Here is a 19087-nt window from a genome sequence, read left to right as displayed (position 1 = left end):
TGTGCTGCTGCATTCTTCTGTTGCTGTATATCTAGCCTAGTAGAGGGCACCTGCAGGCCGGGTCCATATAATAGTTTGGTATCAACTAAAGTGCTGGCTGACTTATTCTTTGTCTATATATATATATATATATATATATATATATATATATATATATATAAATAACCATCTGATAAACATTGTCCATTAATAAACCAGGCTTAGTAATAGCCTCAAAAAGCTATCACTGACCCACTATCGCCCTGATACCCACCACCATAGGTGTACCCAGAAGAGCTGGTACCAACAAGCTCGGATTGTCTAAAATGGTGCTCTTGGGCCTGAGCAGTAAGACTTGGGATGGCCAAAAACAATGTTCACCTCCCAAAGGTCTCAATGGAGTCAAAAGCCTGTCCTCTGTTAAGGGTAAACAGTGCTTACTTACATATTTATAAAACCAATCAGTAATTCTGGCTATTGTAGAGGCTATGAAGTATGATTAAGGATATGGCAGAACCAAGTTCATGGGAAAATTGTTTTGTGAAGACATTTTTCTATACTGGGTGTTCATGCATCCCAATTAAAGGAGTACCCAGGGATTTAAAAATGTATCCCTTATACTAAGGGTAGGGGATATATTATTATGATAAATTATTATGATACATTTTATAATCCTCCCAGTTCACTATCCCCATCATGATAAACCACCTCCTGCCTTTATTTTTTTTATTATTTGTTAGTTTTCTACCTTGATATTGCCCTGTATTTTCTGCTCAGTCTCAGTTGGATTCACAGACTGAGGGTGCCCAGCAGACGTGACATCATCTGAAGCCATACAGGGGAGAACTTCCTCCCTTAGTCTGCAACCAACAGCAAACGGCAGTTAAGTGTGAGAGGAGCTATGATTGGATAAGGCTGGATACCCCCCCCCCCCCCCACCCCTCAACACTCCAGACTGCATTTCTGATTTTGGACTTCTGCCAGGCCAGCAGGAGTCCAAAATCTGTGCAACAGATGGGGGGATGTGCTCTGGACAAGTATGGTGACACCTAGTGGAGCCTTTTTTTAACCCCTTAAGGACCAGGCCATTTTACACCTTAAGGACCGGAGCGTTTTTTGCAATTCTGACCACTGTCACTTTAAACATTAATAACTCTGGAATGCTTTTAGTTATCATTCTGATTCCGAGATTGTTTTTTCGTGACATATTCTACTTTAACTTAGTGGTAAAATTTTATGGTAACTTGCATCCTTTCTTGGTGAAAAATCCCCAAATTTGATGAAAAAAAATGAAAATTTTGCATTTTTCTAACTTTGAAGCTCTCTGCTTGTAAGGAAAATGGATATTCAAAATATATATTTTTTGGGTTCACATATACAATATGTCTACTTTATGTTTGCATCATAAAATGTATGAGTTTTTACTTTTGGAAGACACCAGAGGGCTTCAAAGTTCAGCAGCAATTTTCCGATTTTTCACAAAATTTTCAAACTCGCTATTTTTCAGGGACCAGTTCAGGTTTGAAGTGGATTTGAAGGGTCTTCATATTAGAAATACCCCATAAAAGACCCCATTATAAAAACTTCACCCCCCAAAGTATTCAAAATGACATTCAGTAAGTGTTTTAACCCTTTAGGTGTTTCACAGGAATAGCAGCAAAGTGAAGGAGAAAATTCAAAATCTTCATTTTTTACACTCGCATGTTCTTGTAGACCCAATTTGTTGAATTTTTGCAAGGGGTAAAAAGGAGAAAGTTTTTACTTGTATTTGAAACCCAATTTCTCTCGAGTAAGCACATACCTCATATGTCTATGTTAATTTTTCAGCGGGTGCAGTAGAGGGCTCAGAAGGGAAGGAGCGACAAATGGTTTTTGGGGGGCATGCCGCATTTAGGAAGCCCCTATGGTGCCAGGACAGCAAAAAAAAAACAAATGGCATACCATTTTGGAAACTAGACCCCTCAGGGAACGTAACAAGGGGTAAAGTGAACCTTAATACCCTACAGGTGATTCACGACTTTTGCATATGTAAAAAAAATATATATATTTTTTACCTAAAATGCTTGGTTTCCCAAAAATTTTACATTTTTAAAAAGGGTAATAGCAGAAAATACCCCCCAAAATTTGAAGCCCAATTTCTCCCGATACAGAAAACACCTCGCATGGGGGTGAAAAGTGCTCTGCTGGCGCACTACAGGTCTCAGAAGAGAAGGAGTCACATTTGGCTTTTTTGAAGGACATTTTGCTCTGGGGGCATGCCGCATTTAGGAAGCCCCTATGGTGCCAGAACAGCAAAAAAAAAAAACACATGGCATACCATTTTGGAAACTAGACCCCTCGGGGAACGTAACAAGGGGTAATGTGAACCTTAATGCCCTACAGGTTTTTCACGACTTTTGCATATGTAAAAAATAAATAAATACATTTCCTAAAATGCTTGTTTTCCCAAAATGTTTACATTTTTAAAAAGGGTAATAGCAGAAAATACTCCCCAAAATTTGAAGCCCAATTTCTCCCGATTCAGAAAACACCCCATATGGGGGTGAAAAGTGCTCTGCTGGCGCACTACAGGTCTCAGAAGAGAAGGAGTCACATTTGGCTTTTTGAAAGCGAATTTTGCTCTAGGGGCATGCCGCATTTAGGAAGCCCCTATGGTGCCAGGACAGCAAGAAAAAAACACATGGCATACCATTTTGGAAACTAGACCCCTTGGGGAACGTAACAAGGGGTAATTTGAACCTTAATACCCTACAGGTGTTTCACAACTTTTGCATATGTAAAAAAATATATTTTTTTTAACCTAAAATGCTTGTTTTCCCAAAAATTTTACATTTTTAAAAAGGGTAATAGCAAAAAATACCCCAAAAAATTTGTTAGGCAATTTCTCCCGAGTACGGTGATACCCCATATGTGACCCTAAACTGTTGCCTTGAAATACGACAGGGCTCCAAAGTGAGAGCGCCATGCGCATTTGAGGCCTAAATTAGGGACTTGCATAGGGGTGGACATAGGGGTATTCTACGCCAGTGATTCCCAAACAGGGTGCCTCCAGCTGTTGTAAAACTCCCAGCATGCCTAGACAGTCAACGGCTATCTGGCAATACTGGGAGTAGTTGTTTTGCAACAGCTGGAGGCTCCGTTTTGGAAACAGTGGCGTACTAGACATTTTTCAGTTTTATTGGGGAGGGGAGGGGGGCTGTGTAGGGGTATGTGTATATGTAGTGTTTTTTACTTTTTATTTTATTTTGTGTTAGTGTAGTGTAGTGTTTTTAGGGTAAAGTTGCATGGGCGGGGGTTCACAGTAGTTTCTCGCTGGCAGTTTGAGCTGCGGCAGAAATTTTGCCGCACCTCAAACTTGCAGCCGGATACTTACTGTAATCCTCCGCCCATGTGAGTGTACCCTGTACATTCACATTGGGGGGGGGGGGGAACATCCAGCTGTTGCAAAACTACAACTCCCAGCATGTACGGTCTATCAGTGCATGCTGGGAGTTGTAGTTTTGCAACAGCTGGAGGCACACTGGTTGTGAAACACCGAGTTTGGTAACAAACTCAGTGTTTTGCAACCAGTGTGCCTTCAGCTGTTGCAAAAGCTACAACCCCCAGCATGTACGGACAGCGGAAGGGCATGCTGGGGATGCTGGGGATTGTAGTTATGCAACAGCTGGAGACACACTGGTTTGCTACTTAACTCAGTGTGCCTTCAGCTGTTGCAAAACTACAACTCTCAGCAGTCACCGACAGCCAACGGGCATGCTGGGAGTTGTAGTTATGCAACCACCAGATGCACCACTACAACTCCCAGCATGCACTTTAGCTGATTGTGCAAGCTGGGAGTTGTAGTTACACAACAGCTGAAGGTACACTTTTCCATAGAAAGAATGTGCCTCCAGCTGTTGCAAAATTACAAGTCCCAGCATGCCCATAAGGGAATGCTGGGAGTTGTGGTGGTCTGCCTCCTGCTGTTGCATAACTACAGCTCCCAGCATGCCCTTTTTGCATGCTGGGAGCTGTTGCTAAGCAACAGCAGGAGGCTGTCACTCACCTCCAACGATCCTCGCCGCACAGGTCAGTCCCTCGTCGTCTCCGCCGCTGCTCCTGGGGCCCCGATCCCAACAGGGGCGCCGGGGATCGGGGTCCCCAGCACCTGGGGTGCACGTCCCGCACCCGCTCACGTCCTCCGGAAGAGGGGCGGAGCGGGTTGCGGGAGTGACACCCGCAGCAGGCGCCCCGATTGGTCGGCCGGTAATCCGGCCGACGAATCAGGGCGATCGTGAGGTGGCACCAGTGCCACCTCACCCCTGCTGGCTCTGGCTGTTCGGCGGCCATCTCTGACGGCCCCGATCAGCCAATAATTCCGGGTCACCGGGTCACTGGAGACCCGATTGACCCGGAATCCGCCGCAGATCGCTGGACTGAATTGTCCAGTGATCTGCGGCCATCGCCGACATGGGGGGTCATCATGACCCCCCTGGGCGATATGCCCCGATGCCTGCTGAACGATTTCAGCAGGCATCGGGCACCGGCTCCGCTCCAGATGGTTGCGGGGGGCCGGTAAAACACATGACGTTCTCATACGTCATGTGTCCTTAAGGACTCGGAAATGGAGACGTATGAGAACGTCATGTGTCCTTAAGGGGTTAAACACAAATAAAATATATAAAACTTGATTTTTTTTAAACAAAGTATATTAGAAAGCTTCATTTTTTAAAACAAAGTATATTATAGCGTTTTTTTTTATTTACCATAAGGAGTGCAATAGCAAAAATTTATTTTAATGAGAGTGACCATTTAAAGCAGTTGGGAGTGCCGAGAGAGAAAAGAAAAACAGGTGATTTGGAGAGTTACAGTATGGGACAGATGTCCATTTCAATAATATTAATCCTGGCAAGTCAGGAGAATTATTTGCTTTTCTACTTGGATCATTATAGTTTTCCCTAAACACGTAAAAGAGAAAAATTTAGTTTGTAGGCATGCCATGGAGCAGAGATGATATTGACTCCTTAAAGGGGTACTCCGTCCCTGGCATCTTATCCCCTATCCTTTGGATAGGGGATAAGATGTTAGATCGCCGCGGTCCCACTGCTGGGGACCCCGGGGATCGCCACTGCGGCACCCCACTATCATTACTGCGCAGAGCGAGTTCGCTCTGTGCGTAATGACGGGCGATACAGGGGCCGGAGCAGTGTGATGTCATGGCTCCGCCCCTCATGACATCACGGCCGTCCCCTTAAAGCAAGTCTATGGCAGGGGGCGTGACGACCGTATTGATGGGGGCTTGCCGTGACGTCACGAGGAGCGGAGCCGTGATGTAACAATGCTCCGGCCCCTGTATTGCCCGTCATTACGCGCAAGAAATGATAGCGGGGTGCTGCAGCAGCGATCCCCGGGGTCCCCAGCAGCGGGACCCCGGCGATCTGACATCTTATCCCCTATCCTTTGGATAGGGGATAAGATGTCTAGGGGCGGAGTACCCCTTTAATATTTAAACCATTTTGTTTGCCAAGCAAGGGAGAAGTACAGTAAGTGAGTAAAAATGACTTAGAAATTGTTTAGAAAAATATTACAGCATCATTGACGATAGAGGTTTTAAGAGTCCCAGAGCCTTCCTGAAGGGAATAAATCACTTCTCTAGTATCTAGTGTCTCAGAAATATCCCAACTCTGATGTTTGAGGGAATTGGTTGATGTGCAGCTCTCATGAAATTCCCTTAAAGTGTCTCAATGAGGTTAAAGGTGTTGTCCAAGAAATACCTTTTTACATAAATATGCTTAGGCTGCCTAATGAAGAAAAAAAGTATGTTCTTACCTCTCTTGCTCCACTGCAGCTTAGATTGTTAGGGTGCCCAGTCTCTGCTGTCCTCTACTTTTTGGTGTTGGGGTAGGCAAGAGACATTGATTTCCCACCTCAGCCCGTGATTGGCTGCGCAGCAATGTCTCATGCCTACCCCAACACCAGAAAGTTTAGAACAGAGGAGACTGGTTGGAAGCTGCAGCAGGGGAGGTAAGAACAGTTTTTTTTTTTGTTTTTTTTTTATATTAGGCAGCCTGGGCATATTTATGTTAAAAAAAAAAAAAAAAAAAAAGAACCTTTAACCCCAGTGAGATGCTGTAGGGAGATTTTATAACTCATATACAAATAATTTACTTCAAGTCAGTGGCTAAAGGTGGTCATTTAGGGTCATTAAACATGAGTAGAAGGTAAACGTCATGGTAATATGAGGAGGTCTGGCAGTGCCACCTCAAAATAGCATGGCACAGTAAATAAAGACAGTTTGGACCCTGGTGCAGCTGAAAACTAAAATTAATGAAGACCCCTTACACAGTCATGGCTCAAGCAACAGAGGTGCCCTCAAGAGGTCGGTACTCTAGAGTCTGTTAGCAATCACAACTTCTGCTACTTTCTCTTCCTTTTTGGCACCTATCATCCTGCAGCACACTTTGACTAGCCATGCATGTGTCTGCCTGCACAGTCCTACAGCTCAGGGGCTGGATTAACAGGTGTGCCCAGCACATCATGTGGTTTTTACTATATACTGACTCTACTTCTTGCCAGCAGAGTCTTATAAATGTTTCTTGCATAAACATTGAAACACAACACATTATAATAATTACATGCAGTAAGGACTGTGCAATCTGGTGCATTGCTATAATGCAAACAAGTCATCATCATTATAAAGATACAGTGACCACCCGACATACGATGGCGCCGACATACGATCATTTCAACATACGATGGCCTCTCAGAGGTCATCACATGTTGAAGGCAGCATCAACATACGATGCTTTTGTATGTTGTGGCCATCGCATAAACAGCTATCCGGCAGCGCAGACTGCTTCAGCTGCCACCAGATAGCCGTTTACGGTGCCCCGTGTGGTCCGCTGACGATCACTTATCTGTCCTCGGGGCTTCGGCATTGTCGGGGCTCTCCATTGTCGTCATCAAGTCGTTGAGCACGCCGTCCCATTATCCAATAGGAGCGACGTGCGTAGCGACGTGATGGCGGTGATGGAGAGCAAGGATGCCGAGGAAGCAGAGGCCTTGCCGGAGCATCGGGGACATCTCGGGGACGCGGCTACAGTGATGGAAGGCAACATCCAGGGCAGCGGTGACGAGTGGTGACGGTCCGTAGCGGTGGGGACACGTGAGTATAATCTCCAATACCAGTGGTCTTCAACCTGCGGACCTCCAGATGTTGCAAAACTACAACTCCCAGCATGCTGGGTGTTGTAGTTTTGCAACATCTGGAGGTCCGTAGGTTGTAGACCACTGTCCTATACGGATCCGTGAACATACGATGGTTTCAACAAACGATGGTCCAGTTGGAACGGATTACCATCGTATGTTGAGGGACCACTGTACTGTATAATTGAAAACGAGCAATATTAAAGAAGACAATTTATCCCCTATCTGCAGGAAAGGGGAAAGTGTCTGATTGCAGGGCATCTGCGCACTTGGCCCCCTGCGATCTTCTGTATGGGGCGCGGCACTGACGCAAAAAAGTTGTGTCTCTGCCTCTCCCTTAGAAAAGAATGGAGGGGGCATGTATCGACTTATGTCAGTGCTGGATGCGACAGTCATGTTACAGGAGCAGAGCTGGGGCCGAGCTGGGGCTTCATACGGTTCCAGTCCTCTAGGACCCCCTCGATCAGAAACATATCCCCTATCCTGAGTATAGGTGATAAGTTGTCTTCCACTGGACATCTTCTGTAAACACCAAAATGCACATGTATAAATAAACTATTTACATTGTACATTGCAGCGTGCATTCCACAGTTCTGCAAGATACATTTTATAGTGTACTTCTTTTTTCTACCTCATTTAAATAAATACTATATACTGTGTATATAGTCCTGCTCAATAAAAACATAGAATAGAAGAAGGGTGTACTGCCTTTTTTCCATACTGCATACTGGATAATGAAAGGAAAAATAAGCTAGAGGGAAAGAGAAGCCTTGAATGAAAAGAAAGATGCCAGTTGAAAGAAATAGAAGCCAGAGACAAGTAGAAAAGATAAGAAAGAGGAAACAAGAGAATTGAAGGAGACAACATGATTTAGTTACAAGTAAAAGCTCCATGAGTTTACTAAATAGTTAAGCTGTTGTAATTTAACATATGGATCTAGTAGCGGTGTGAAATGGTTACATGACTATTGCTCAAGGGAATTTCCAGTTAGTACATAGTAGTATAAGTTACAGTAATATCCATTAAAGGGGTACTCCGCCCCTAGACATCTTATCCCCTATCCAAAGGATAGGGGATAAGATGTCAGATCGCCGGGGTCCCGCTGCTGGGGACCTCGGGGATCACTGCTGCAGCAGCCCGCTATCATTACTGCGCAGAGCGAGATCGCTCTGCATGTAATGACGGGCAATACAAGGGCCGGAGCATTGTTAGGTCACGTCTCCGCCCCTCGTGACGTCACGGCCCGCCCCGTCAATGCAAGTCTATGGGAGGGGGCGTGGCGGTTGTCACGCCCCCTGCCATAGACATGCATTAAGGGGACGGGCTGTGATGTCATGAGGGGCGGAGCATTGACGTCACGCTGCTCCGGCCCCTGTATCGCCCGTCATAACGCACAGAGTGAACTCGCTCTGTGCGGTAATGATAGCGCGGTGCCGCAGCGGGGATCCCGGGGGTCCCCAGCTGCGGGACCGCGGCGATCTAACATCTTATCCGCTATCCTTTGGATAGGGGATAAGATGCCAGGGGCGGAGTACCCCTTTAAGAACATATATAATGTTCCAAATGATGGAATATTTGTCAATATTTTAATGCATATTAGCATATTTTCCATTTGTAGTCTAACGAGCTGCCAGAACAATTTACATGAGCAGGAAGTATTATCCAAGGGGCACATATAGAGAAACTTTTATTTCACGATGCACTAGATAGAAGATGACTGGCAATTACTTCTCAGGGGATGGCTTGCAACTTCAACTACTGATAACTTTTTAAGGAAATTCATCATTTTGTTCTATCCTTTTGTTACATACCTTAAAAAACTATATACTGCAAAGATCAATTGAAAATTATGGAGAACAGTGCCTAATATATTCAAATAGAGTGTAAGCAGATTGTTTTAGTGTTATTCTGGCCACGACCACCAAAAGGTAATTGAGAAAAAATGTATGTATGAGGTACAAAATCAAAAACTAAACATTTTATTTACAGAATTTGGGGTGTGTGTATCAATAATGGTGTGGCAATGTGTGATTTTATGTAGGTTTTCTTTTTTTGCTGCAAACAGAGCGTAGAAGCTGCAAAATTATCAATTGTCACACTCAAGTTTGTACTTTTGCCACAATTGCAGCCCTACAAAAGGCGCAGACTCCTGCCCCAGAATTCCAGGCAGAACCTTCTGACTGTGTGGTAGTTAAATATGACCTTGGGACTTTGGCTGGTTTACAGAGGTAAAGCTCAGCAGCCAGGGCCTTTTTTGCTGTTTCAACTTGTGCATTAGGGGGATATCAATCAGGTTTCTTCCTTTATTGTTCAGGGTCCTTTTTCCCAAAGGTGAAAGTCAATCTGATCTGGTTGCTATGGGCAACTCAGCTACATTTACTAATATACTAAAATATTACTAATATGTCTTTGGGTAACTGCTACATTATGTGCACTAAAATGATATAATGCAGGAAAACATATTATTTTATTGGCCAAAACATTTTTAACATTCTCTATTTGCAAACATTGGTAATGGAATATGGAGGGCTCCATTGAAGTACACGAGTTCTGAGAATTTGTAAAGGCTAGTTACCATTTCTGTGGGAGCTCCAATGGTAGATTTAATGGTAATGGAGTAGGCTAGTGTGTGGTTGGTAGAGGTGGCACCTCCTTTGTAAGGTAATCCAAGAAAAATCTAATAACAATTGAACAGATGGTCTATAATTTAAAGTTGAGAAGACTGCATGCTTTAGTCATATGGGAAGATTAATCAAAACCTGTCCAGAGGGAAATTTGCCCAGTTGCCCATAGCAACCAATCAGGTTGCTTCTTTCCTTTTTAACAAGGCCTCTGCAAAATGAAAGAAGTGAGCTGATTTTTTGCTATGGGCAACTGGGCAACTTTTCCTTTCTTTGCACAGGTTTTGATAAATCTCCCCCTATAACTTCTTGGGGTTTACAGAGGCACCTTAGGGCATCAGTGCCCTGTGGGCCCAATCTTATTTGATCTTTTGAATGGCAGGTTTCCCAAGAATAATACTGATCCTACTCTAGAGGTGCCTGAAGATTTTATTTGTTGGTGGCTTCAGGAAGACATTTTATCTTCATGTATTACTTCATCCTCTATTATAAGGATTGAGATGCATTCTGTGATGAGAAGTAGGCTTAGAAGTTATTGAAAGTTGGAAAGCACAGGATTTTGTATCGTCATGGTTATTCTCCAGAGTCTTGGTACAAGGGAAATTAAGTCTTCAAAACTGATACATAAAATCAATGGAAGCTTTTAATTTTGCTTCTTAGCAAGTACAGCATTGCGAGTTAAACATAGTGCAGTGTCCCAGTATCCATCTACTAGTTGGTGCAGTATAAAGGTTGCCATGCAGCTGTAGAAAGTATCTTGAATTTGTCTAATGTAATGTATCTCGTTGTTTTTGCACTGTTACCCATATGCATATACTGAGGAGATAAAATGTGCAAGGGTCAAGGTTTGTGGACTGAGATATGTAAGGATGCATGAAATTTGGGTTACATTACCTTCTTAGAGGCAGGCTTCTGTCTGAAGGAAGGAGTCCAACTGTATCTTTCCAGAAGGTTGGAACCAGCCTACACTAGTTTGTGTCCAGGCTAAGCCATGTGAGGTGGAGAAGGTCTAGGTCTAGTCTATTTTGTGTGTTCCTGCCAAGTCAAGTCAGCTCTTTGTTGGTCACAGTAAACCACAGTACTGTATGGCTTTAAGGAGGCACAATACCCAAGAACAATTTACAGTCTACTCTAAGGAGGTATCTGTTCTTACATTTCTTTTGCTGTTTTGAGAGGAAATTGTCTAAGCCAGAAGAGATAGAAGCTGTACAAGGGCTCTTCTGCAACCATTGGACTCCTTGTAAGCTTCCAATTGGAGTCAGTGTTGCAGCAGGAAAGTTGTGACCTTTATCCATTGACAGAAAATCATAACACAGCTCTGAGAAGCATGGTCAGCTGAGAGACCTTATATAGATGTCACGATGCCGGCTGGCAGGTAGTGGATCCTCTGTGCCAGAGAGGGATTGGCGTGGACCGTGCTAGTGGACCGGTTCTAAGCCACTACTGGTTTTCACCAGAGCCCGCCGCAAAGCGGGATGGTCTTGCTGCGGCGGTAGTGACCAGGTCGTATCCACTAGCAACGGCTCACCTCTCTGGCTGCTGAAGATAGGCGCGGTACAAGGGAGTAGGCAAAAGCAAGGTCGGACGTAGCAGAAGGTCGGGGCAGGCAGCAAGGATCGTAGTCAGGGGCAACGGCAGAAGGTCTGGAAACACAGGCAAGGAACACACAAGGAACGCTTTCACTGGCACTAAGGCAACAAGATCCGACGAGGGAGTGAAGGGGAAGTGAGGTGATATAGGGAAGTGCACAGGTGTAAACACTAATTGGAACCACTGCGCCAATCAGCGGCGCAGTGGCCCTTTAAATCGCAGAGACCCGGCGCGCGCGCGCCCTAGGGAGCGGGGCCGCGCGCGCCGGGACAGAACAGACGGAGAGCGAGTCAGGTAGGGGAGCCGGGGTGCGCATCGCGAGCGGGCGCTACCCGCATCGCGAATCGCATCCCGGCTGGCAGCGGAATCGCAGCGCCCCGGGTCAGAGGACGTGACCGGAGCGCTGCCGCGGGGAGAGTGAAGCGAGCGCTCCGGGGAGGAGCGGGGACCCGGAGCGCTCGGCGTAACAGTACCCCCCCCCTTGGGTCTCCCCCTCTTCTTAGAGCCTGAGAACCTGAGGAGCAGACTTTTGTCTAGGATGTTGTCCTCAGGTTCCCAGGATCTCTCTTCAGGACCACAACCCTCCCAGTCCACTAAAAAAAAATTTTTCCCTCTGACCTTTTTGGCAGCTAAAATTTCTTTGACCGAGAAGATGTCCGAGGAGCCGGAAACAGGAGTGGGAGGAACAGACTTGGGAGAAAAACGGTTGAGGATGAGTGGTTTGAGAAGAGAGACGTGAAAGGCATTAGGGATACGAAGAGAGGGAGGAAGAAGAAGTTTATAAGAGACAGGATTAATTTGACACAAAATTTTGAAAGGACCAAGATAGCGTGGTCCCAACTTGTAGCTAGGGACACGGAAGCGGACATATTTAGCGGAGAGCCATACCTTGTCTCCAGGGGAAAAAACGGGGGGAGCTCTTCTTTTCTTATCCGCGAACTTCTTCATGCGTGATGAAGCCTGTAAGAGAGAATTTTGGGTCTCTCTCCATATGATGGAAAGGTCACGAGAAATTTCATCCACAGCGGGCAGACCAGAGGGCAAGGGAGTAGGGAGGGGGGGAAGAGGGTGACGGCCGTACACCACGAAAAATGGGGATTTGGAGGAAGACTCAGAGACCCTGAAGTTATACGAGAATTCGGCCCATGGGAGGAGATCTGCCCAGTCATCCTGGCGGGAGGAAACAAAATGTCGCAAATAATCACCCAAGATCTGGTTAATCCTTTCTACTTGTCCATTGGACTGGGGATGATATGCAGAAGAAAAATTTAATTTAATCTTGAGTTGTTTACAGAGAGCCCTCCAGAATTTAGACACGAATTGGACGCCTCTATCCGAGACAATCTGCGTAGGCAATCCGTGCAGACGAAAAATGTGTACAAAAAATTGTTTAGCCAACTGAGGCGCAGAAGGAAGACCAGGAAGAGGGATGAAATGTGCCATTTTGGAGAATCGATCAACGACCACCCAAATAACAGTGTTGCCACGGGAAGGGGGTAAATCAGTAATAAAATCCATACCAATCAGAGACCAAGGCTGTTCGGGGACAGGCAGAGGATGAAGAAAACCAGCGGGCTTCTGGCGAGGAGTCTTATCCCGGGCACAGATAGTGCAGGCTCGCACAAAGTCCACAACATCCGTCTCCAGAGTCGGCCACCAATAGAAGCGGGAGATGAGTTGCACCGATTTCTTGATACCCGCATGACCTGCGAGATGGGAGGAGTGACCCCATTTGAGGATTCCGAGGCGTTGGCGAGGAGAAACAAAGGTCTTTCCTGGAGGAGTCTGCCTGATGGAGGCAGGAGAAGTGGAGATCAGGCAGTCAGGTGGAATGATGTGTTGCGGAGAGAGTTCAACTTCTGAGGCATCCGAGGAACGAGAGAGAGCATCGGCCCTAATGTTCTTATCGGCAGGACGAAAGTGAATCTCAAAATTAAATCGGGCAAAGAACAGAGACCACCGGGCCTGGCGAGGATTCAGCCGTTGGGCAGACTGGAGGTAGGAGAGGTTCTTGTGGTCGGTGTAGATAATAACAGGAGAACTTGATCCCTCCAGCAGATGCCTCCATTCCTCAAGTGCTAATTTAATGGCTAGAAGCTCTCGATCCCCGATGGAGTAGTTCCTCTCCGCTGGAGAGAAGGTCCTAGAGAAAAAACCACAAGTGACAGCATGCCCGGAAGAATTTTTTTGTAGAAGAACAGCTCCAGCTCCCACTGAGGAGGCATCAACCTCCAATAGGAAGGGTTTGGAAGGGTCAGGTCTGGAGAGGACGGGAGCCGAAGAAAAGGCAGACTTGAGTCGTTTAAAGGCGTCTTCTGCTTGAGGAGGCCAGGACTTGGGATCAGCATTTTTTTTGGTTAAAGCCACGATAGGAGCCACAATGGTAGAAAAATGTGGAATAAATTGCCTGTAATAATTGGCGAACCCCAAAAAGCGTTGGATGGCACGGAGTCCGGAGGGGCGTGGCCAATCTAAGACGGCAGAGAGTTTGTCTGGATCCATCTGTAGTCCCTGGCCAGAGACCAAATATCCTAGAAAAGGAAGAGATTGGCATTCAAACAGACATTTCTCAATTTTGGCATAGAGTTGGTTGTCACGAAGTCTCTGAAGAACCATACGGACATGCTGGCGGTGTTCTTCTAGATTGGCAGAAAAAATTAGGATATCGTCCAGATATACAACAACACAGGAGTATAACAGATCACGAAAAATTTCATTGACAAAGTCTTGGAAGACGGCAGGGGCGTTGCACAGTCCAAAGGGCATGACCAGATACTCAAAGTGTCCATCTCTGGTGTTAAATGCCGTTTTCCACTCGTCCCCCTCTCTGATGCGGATGAGGTTATAGGCGCCTCTTAAGTCCAATTTAGTGAAGATGTGGGCACCTTGGAGGCGATCAAAGAGTTCAGCGATGAGGGGTAAGGGGTAGCGGTTCTTAACCGTGATTTTATTAAGACCGCGGTAGTCAATGCAAGGACGTAGGGAGCCATCCTTTTTGGACACAAAGAAAAATCCGGCTCCGGCAGGAGAGGAGGATTTACGGATAAAGCCCTTTTTTAGATTCTCCTGGACGTATTCGGACATGGCAAGAGTCTCTGGGGCAGAGAGAGGATAAATTCTGCCCCGGGGTGGAGTAGTGCCCGGGAGGAGGTCGATAGGGCAATCATAAGGCCTGTGAGGAGGTAGAGTCTCAGCTTGTTTTTTGCAGAACACATCCGCGAAGTCCATATAGGCCTTAGGGAGACCGGTTACTGGAGGAACCACAGAGTTACGGCAAGGGTTACTGGGAACCGGTTTTAGACAGTTCTTGGAACAAGAGGACCCCCAACTCTTGATCTCCCCAGTGGACCAATCCAGGGTAGGGGAATGAAGTTGAAGCCAGGGAAGTCCAAGGAGAATTTCCGAGGTGCAATTGGGGAGGACCAAAAGTTCAATCCTCTCATGATGAGATCCGATGCTCATAAGAAGGGGCTCCGTGCGGAAACGTATGGTACAGTCCAATCTTTCATTATTTACACAATTGATGTAGAGGGGTCTGGCGAGACTGGTCACCGGGATGTTGAACCTGTTGACGAGAGAGGCCAAAATAAAATTTCCTGCAGATCCAGAGTCCAAGAAGGCCACTGTAGAGAAGGAGAAGGCAGAGGCAGACATCCGCACAGGCACAGTAAGACGTGGAGAAGCTGAGTAGACATCAAGGACTGTCTCACCTTTGTGCGGAGTCAGCGTACGTCTTTCCAGGCGGGGAGGACGGATAGGACAATCTCTCAGGAAGTGTTCGGTACTAGCACAGTACAGGCAGAGGTTCTCCATACGGCGTCGTGTCCTCTCTTGAGGTGTCAGGCGAGACCGGTCGACCTGCATAGCCTCCACGGCGGGAGGCACAGGAACAGATTGCAGGGGACCAGAGGAGAGAGGAGCCGAGGAGAAGAAACGCCTCGTGCGAACAGAGTCCATATCTTGGCGGAGTTCCTGACGCCTTTCGGAAAAACGCATGTCAATGCGAGTGGCTAGGTGAATAAGTTCATGTAGATTAGCAGGAATTTCTCGTGCGGCCAGAACATCTTTAATGTTGCTGGATAGGCCTTTTTTGAAGGTCGCGCAGAGGGCCTCATTATTCCAGGACAATTCTGAAGCAAGAGTACGGAATTGTACGGCATACTCGCCAACGGAAGAATTACCCTGGACCAGGTTCAACAGGGCAGTCTCAGCAGAAGAGGCTCGGGCAGGTTCCTCAAAGACACTTCGGATTTCCGAGAAGAAGGAGTGTACAGAGGCAGTGACGGGGTCATTGCGGTCCCAGAGCGGTGTGGCCCATGACAGGGCTTTTCCGGACAGAAGGCTGACTACGAAAGCCACCTTAGACCTTTCAGTGGGAAACAGGTCCGACATCATCTCCAGATGCAGGGAACATTGGGAAAGAAAGCCACGGCAAAACTTAGAGTCCCCATCAAATTTATCCGGCAAGGATAAGCGTATCCCAGGAGCGGCCACTCGCTGCGGAGGAGGTGCAGGAGCTGGCGGAGGAGATGACTGCTGAAGCTGTGGTAGTAACTGTTGTAGCATAACGGTCAGTTGAGACAGCTGTTGGCCTTGTTGCGCTATCTGTTGTGACTGCTGGGCGACCACCGTGGTGAGGTCAGCGACAACTGGCAGAGGAACTTCAGCGGGATCCATGGCCGGATCTACTGTCACGATGCCGGCTGGCAGGTAGTGGATCCTCTGTGCCAGAGAGGGATTGGCGTGGACCGTGCTAGTGGACCGGTTCTAAGCCACTACTGGTTTTCACCAGAGCCCGCCGCAAAGCGGGATGGTCTTGCTGCGGCGGTAGTGACCAGGTCGTATCCACTAGCAACGGCTCACCTCTCTGGCTGCTGAAGATAGGCGCGGTACAAGGGAGTAGGCAAAAGCAAGGTCGGACGTAGCAGAAGGTCGGGGCAGGCAGCAAGGATCGTAGTCAGGGGCAACGGCAGAAGGTCTGGAAACACAGGCAAGGAACACACAAGGAACGCTTTCACTGGCACTAAGGCAACAAGATCCGGCGAGGGAGTGAAGGGGAAGTGAGGTGATATAGGGAAGTGCACAGGTGTAAACACTAATTGGAACCACTGCGCCAATCAGCGGCGCAGTGGCCCTTTAAATCGCAGAGACCCGGCGCGCGCGCGCCCTAGGGAGCGGGGCCGCGCGCGCCGGGACAGAACAGACGGAGAGCGAGTCAGGTAGGGGAGCCGGGGTGCGCATCGCGAGCGGGCGCTACCCGCATCGCGAATCGCATCCCGGCTGGCAGCGGAATCGCAGCGCCCCGGGTCAGAGGACGTGACCGGAGCGCTGCCGCGGGGAGAGTGAAGCGAGCGCTCCGGGGAGGAGCGGGGACCCGGAGCGCTCGGCGTAACAATAGACAGAGTTGTGTCTTTCCATATCATGTCCAGTAAACAGAATTTACCACAGGTGACTTCATCCAAAGTGTAGAAACATCTCACAGATGATCAAGAGAAATTGAAGGCCCCAGAGCTAAATTTCAAGTGTCCTAAAAAGGGACTAAAGATTGAGGGAGAAAAAACTTGATGGGATGTGGTAGGGATTCTTAGCTTTACATCATCTATATTTGGTCAGTTGAGTGTGGGCTTGATTTTATGGTCAAGTATACCCTTATTGTGTATTGCACTACAACCACTGACCTCATCTGCTGAATTTCAGAGTTGATTCTTCAGTGGGTACATAGGTGAATTAGGAGAGACTAAGGGTATGTTTACACAGCGGAATGTTCGTGCTGAATTCCACTAGAATATTCCGCACCGACATTTCGCTGCAGCAGATGCTTCTGATTCAGGCCTCCGCAAAAAGAGAAGACCTGTCTATTCTTTCTGTGGATTCCACTCAAAAATGCATTTCCATCTATGAGATGACAGATTTCTGTAACATCCTAGCGCCCGCTGAATTATTCAAACGTGCAAAATGTTTGCCTGTGTTTTCCGAGTGGACATTCTACACATTTCCGGCCGTATGAACCCAGCCTAAGGCTGCTGAAATCAAGAGGTGGCTCTTCCTTGCTTCTAAATAAAGAAGATAGGCATTTCTGCAGTATTCGGGATTACTTAGGAACAAAAATATAGAGGTGGCTCTAGAAAAGATGGTGGATCCCCAGTACTACCTAATGCAGTGCTGAGGAGACACTGTATGATCTTGAGGTGGAGGTACTTGGCATCTGAGAAGAGGCTATGATATTGTAAAGGAGCTTTAGTGTTACCAGATAATGTAGGAAAACATGTGACTGGGAGTGGGACTTATTTCAAGAGTAGGAACCACTACACATAGTATTCTTGCAGTCTTTCTCCATATTGAGGCTAAGTTTTTTTTTTTTTTCTGGTGTATTTTTGAGAACTGCCACTGCAGTATCTGAGCCAAAGCCTGAAGTGTATTAAAAAGGAATGGGGAATATAAAGGAAGAACTTACGCTTCTCCTTTCCACTGGATCCACTGCTGGCTTTGGCTCAAAAACTGCAGCGGCAATTTTCCAAAAAATGCCAGAAAAAACCTGTGTGGAAACTTAGCCTTACAGAGGAAAAAAGACTGCTAGGGATAGTTAGGAGAAGTTAGGAGCTCAGGAGAAATTTATTTAGTAATGTTTTATATGTGAATTCGGGTCTGATTTGACAGTTTACCTATAAGAAAACAAATTATTTTCCCTGGAGGGTTGCATAATACGTTTAATAATACTTTTTAGATGTGACATATAGCTCTCGGCAGGCATACCAACTTTAGCAACTACAGTAAGCAACTTTTTGCTTAAATGCAAAACCTTGGTTATGCTTCCTGCAAGTCTGGTTTGTGTAACTAAAGCCCAAAGGCAATCCTAGCACACCCATATATAAAAGATAAATGTAGTTGACTACAGTGTCTTCTTTGTTTTTAATAGCTATATGCTGTATCTCTTCCTATTAGAAATGGTAAATGTGCTTCAATTCTAAAGTGTATTTATGATTTTTAAATATATAAATACATAAATAATTATACAATACATCATGGCTAGTGATAGGCTTTATCATAGGACTGGAATACAGTCTGCCAGAGAAAAGTATTCTAAAGATCCATCCTCTATCTATAGACCCTTGGGGTTTTCACGGCAAAAATTATAGATGGCCTATCCACAGCATCATGAATAGATGATCGGTGGGGGTTTATATCCAGCCTCCCCGCAGCAGCGCCAGAAATAGTGTACATTTGCAGTGACCTGGGTGAAGACACAGTGGTAAAACAGGGTCTGCTAGTACTTGCCTTTGGCTGTCCGGGCATGCTGGGGGCACCCTGGTTGGGAAACACTGCCCTACTGGTTCAAAAGTAGAAGTCACAGATTTCACAGGTGGCTGGAGTGGTGCAGTAGACCCCAAGTGTCCACGTACGAGTTCTACAAATTTTACAAAAACGGACAAATATGACCTGGGAAAAAAATCGATATATTTATTTAGTACATAAGTGACTTAGCACTTTCGATTAACCTAGGTACTGGTAATGGCTACATGTATGTAAACTCCAAAATTGAATAGCAAGCACCAAAAGAGAAAAAACTGAGTCACTTATAAAGCATACATAATTTTATTAATTCCGTAGAATGTAAATACATAAAGGTAATAAAATTTGCTATATGTCAAAGAGGAATATGGCTAAAAAGGTGGTATCACTGGCTCTCCAATAAAAGCTGAGATATATATAGT

Source organism: Hyla sarda, chromosome 1 (assembly GCF_029499605.1).
Source record: "Hyla sarda isolate aHylSar1 chromosome 1, aHylSar1.hap1, whole genome shotgun sequence".
Lineage (NCBI taxonomy): Eukaryota > Metazoa > Chordata > Amphibia > Anura > Hylidae > Hyla > Hyla sarda.
The sequence above is the reverse complement of the archived record's forward strand: the minus strand, read 5'-3'. Positions refer to the sequence as shown.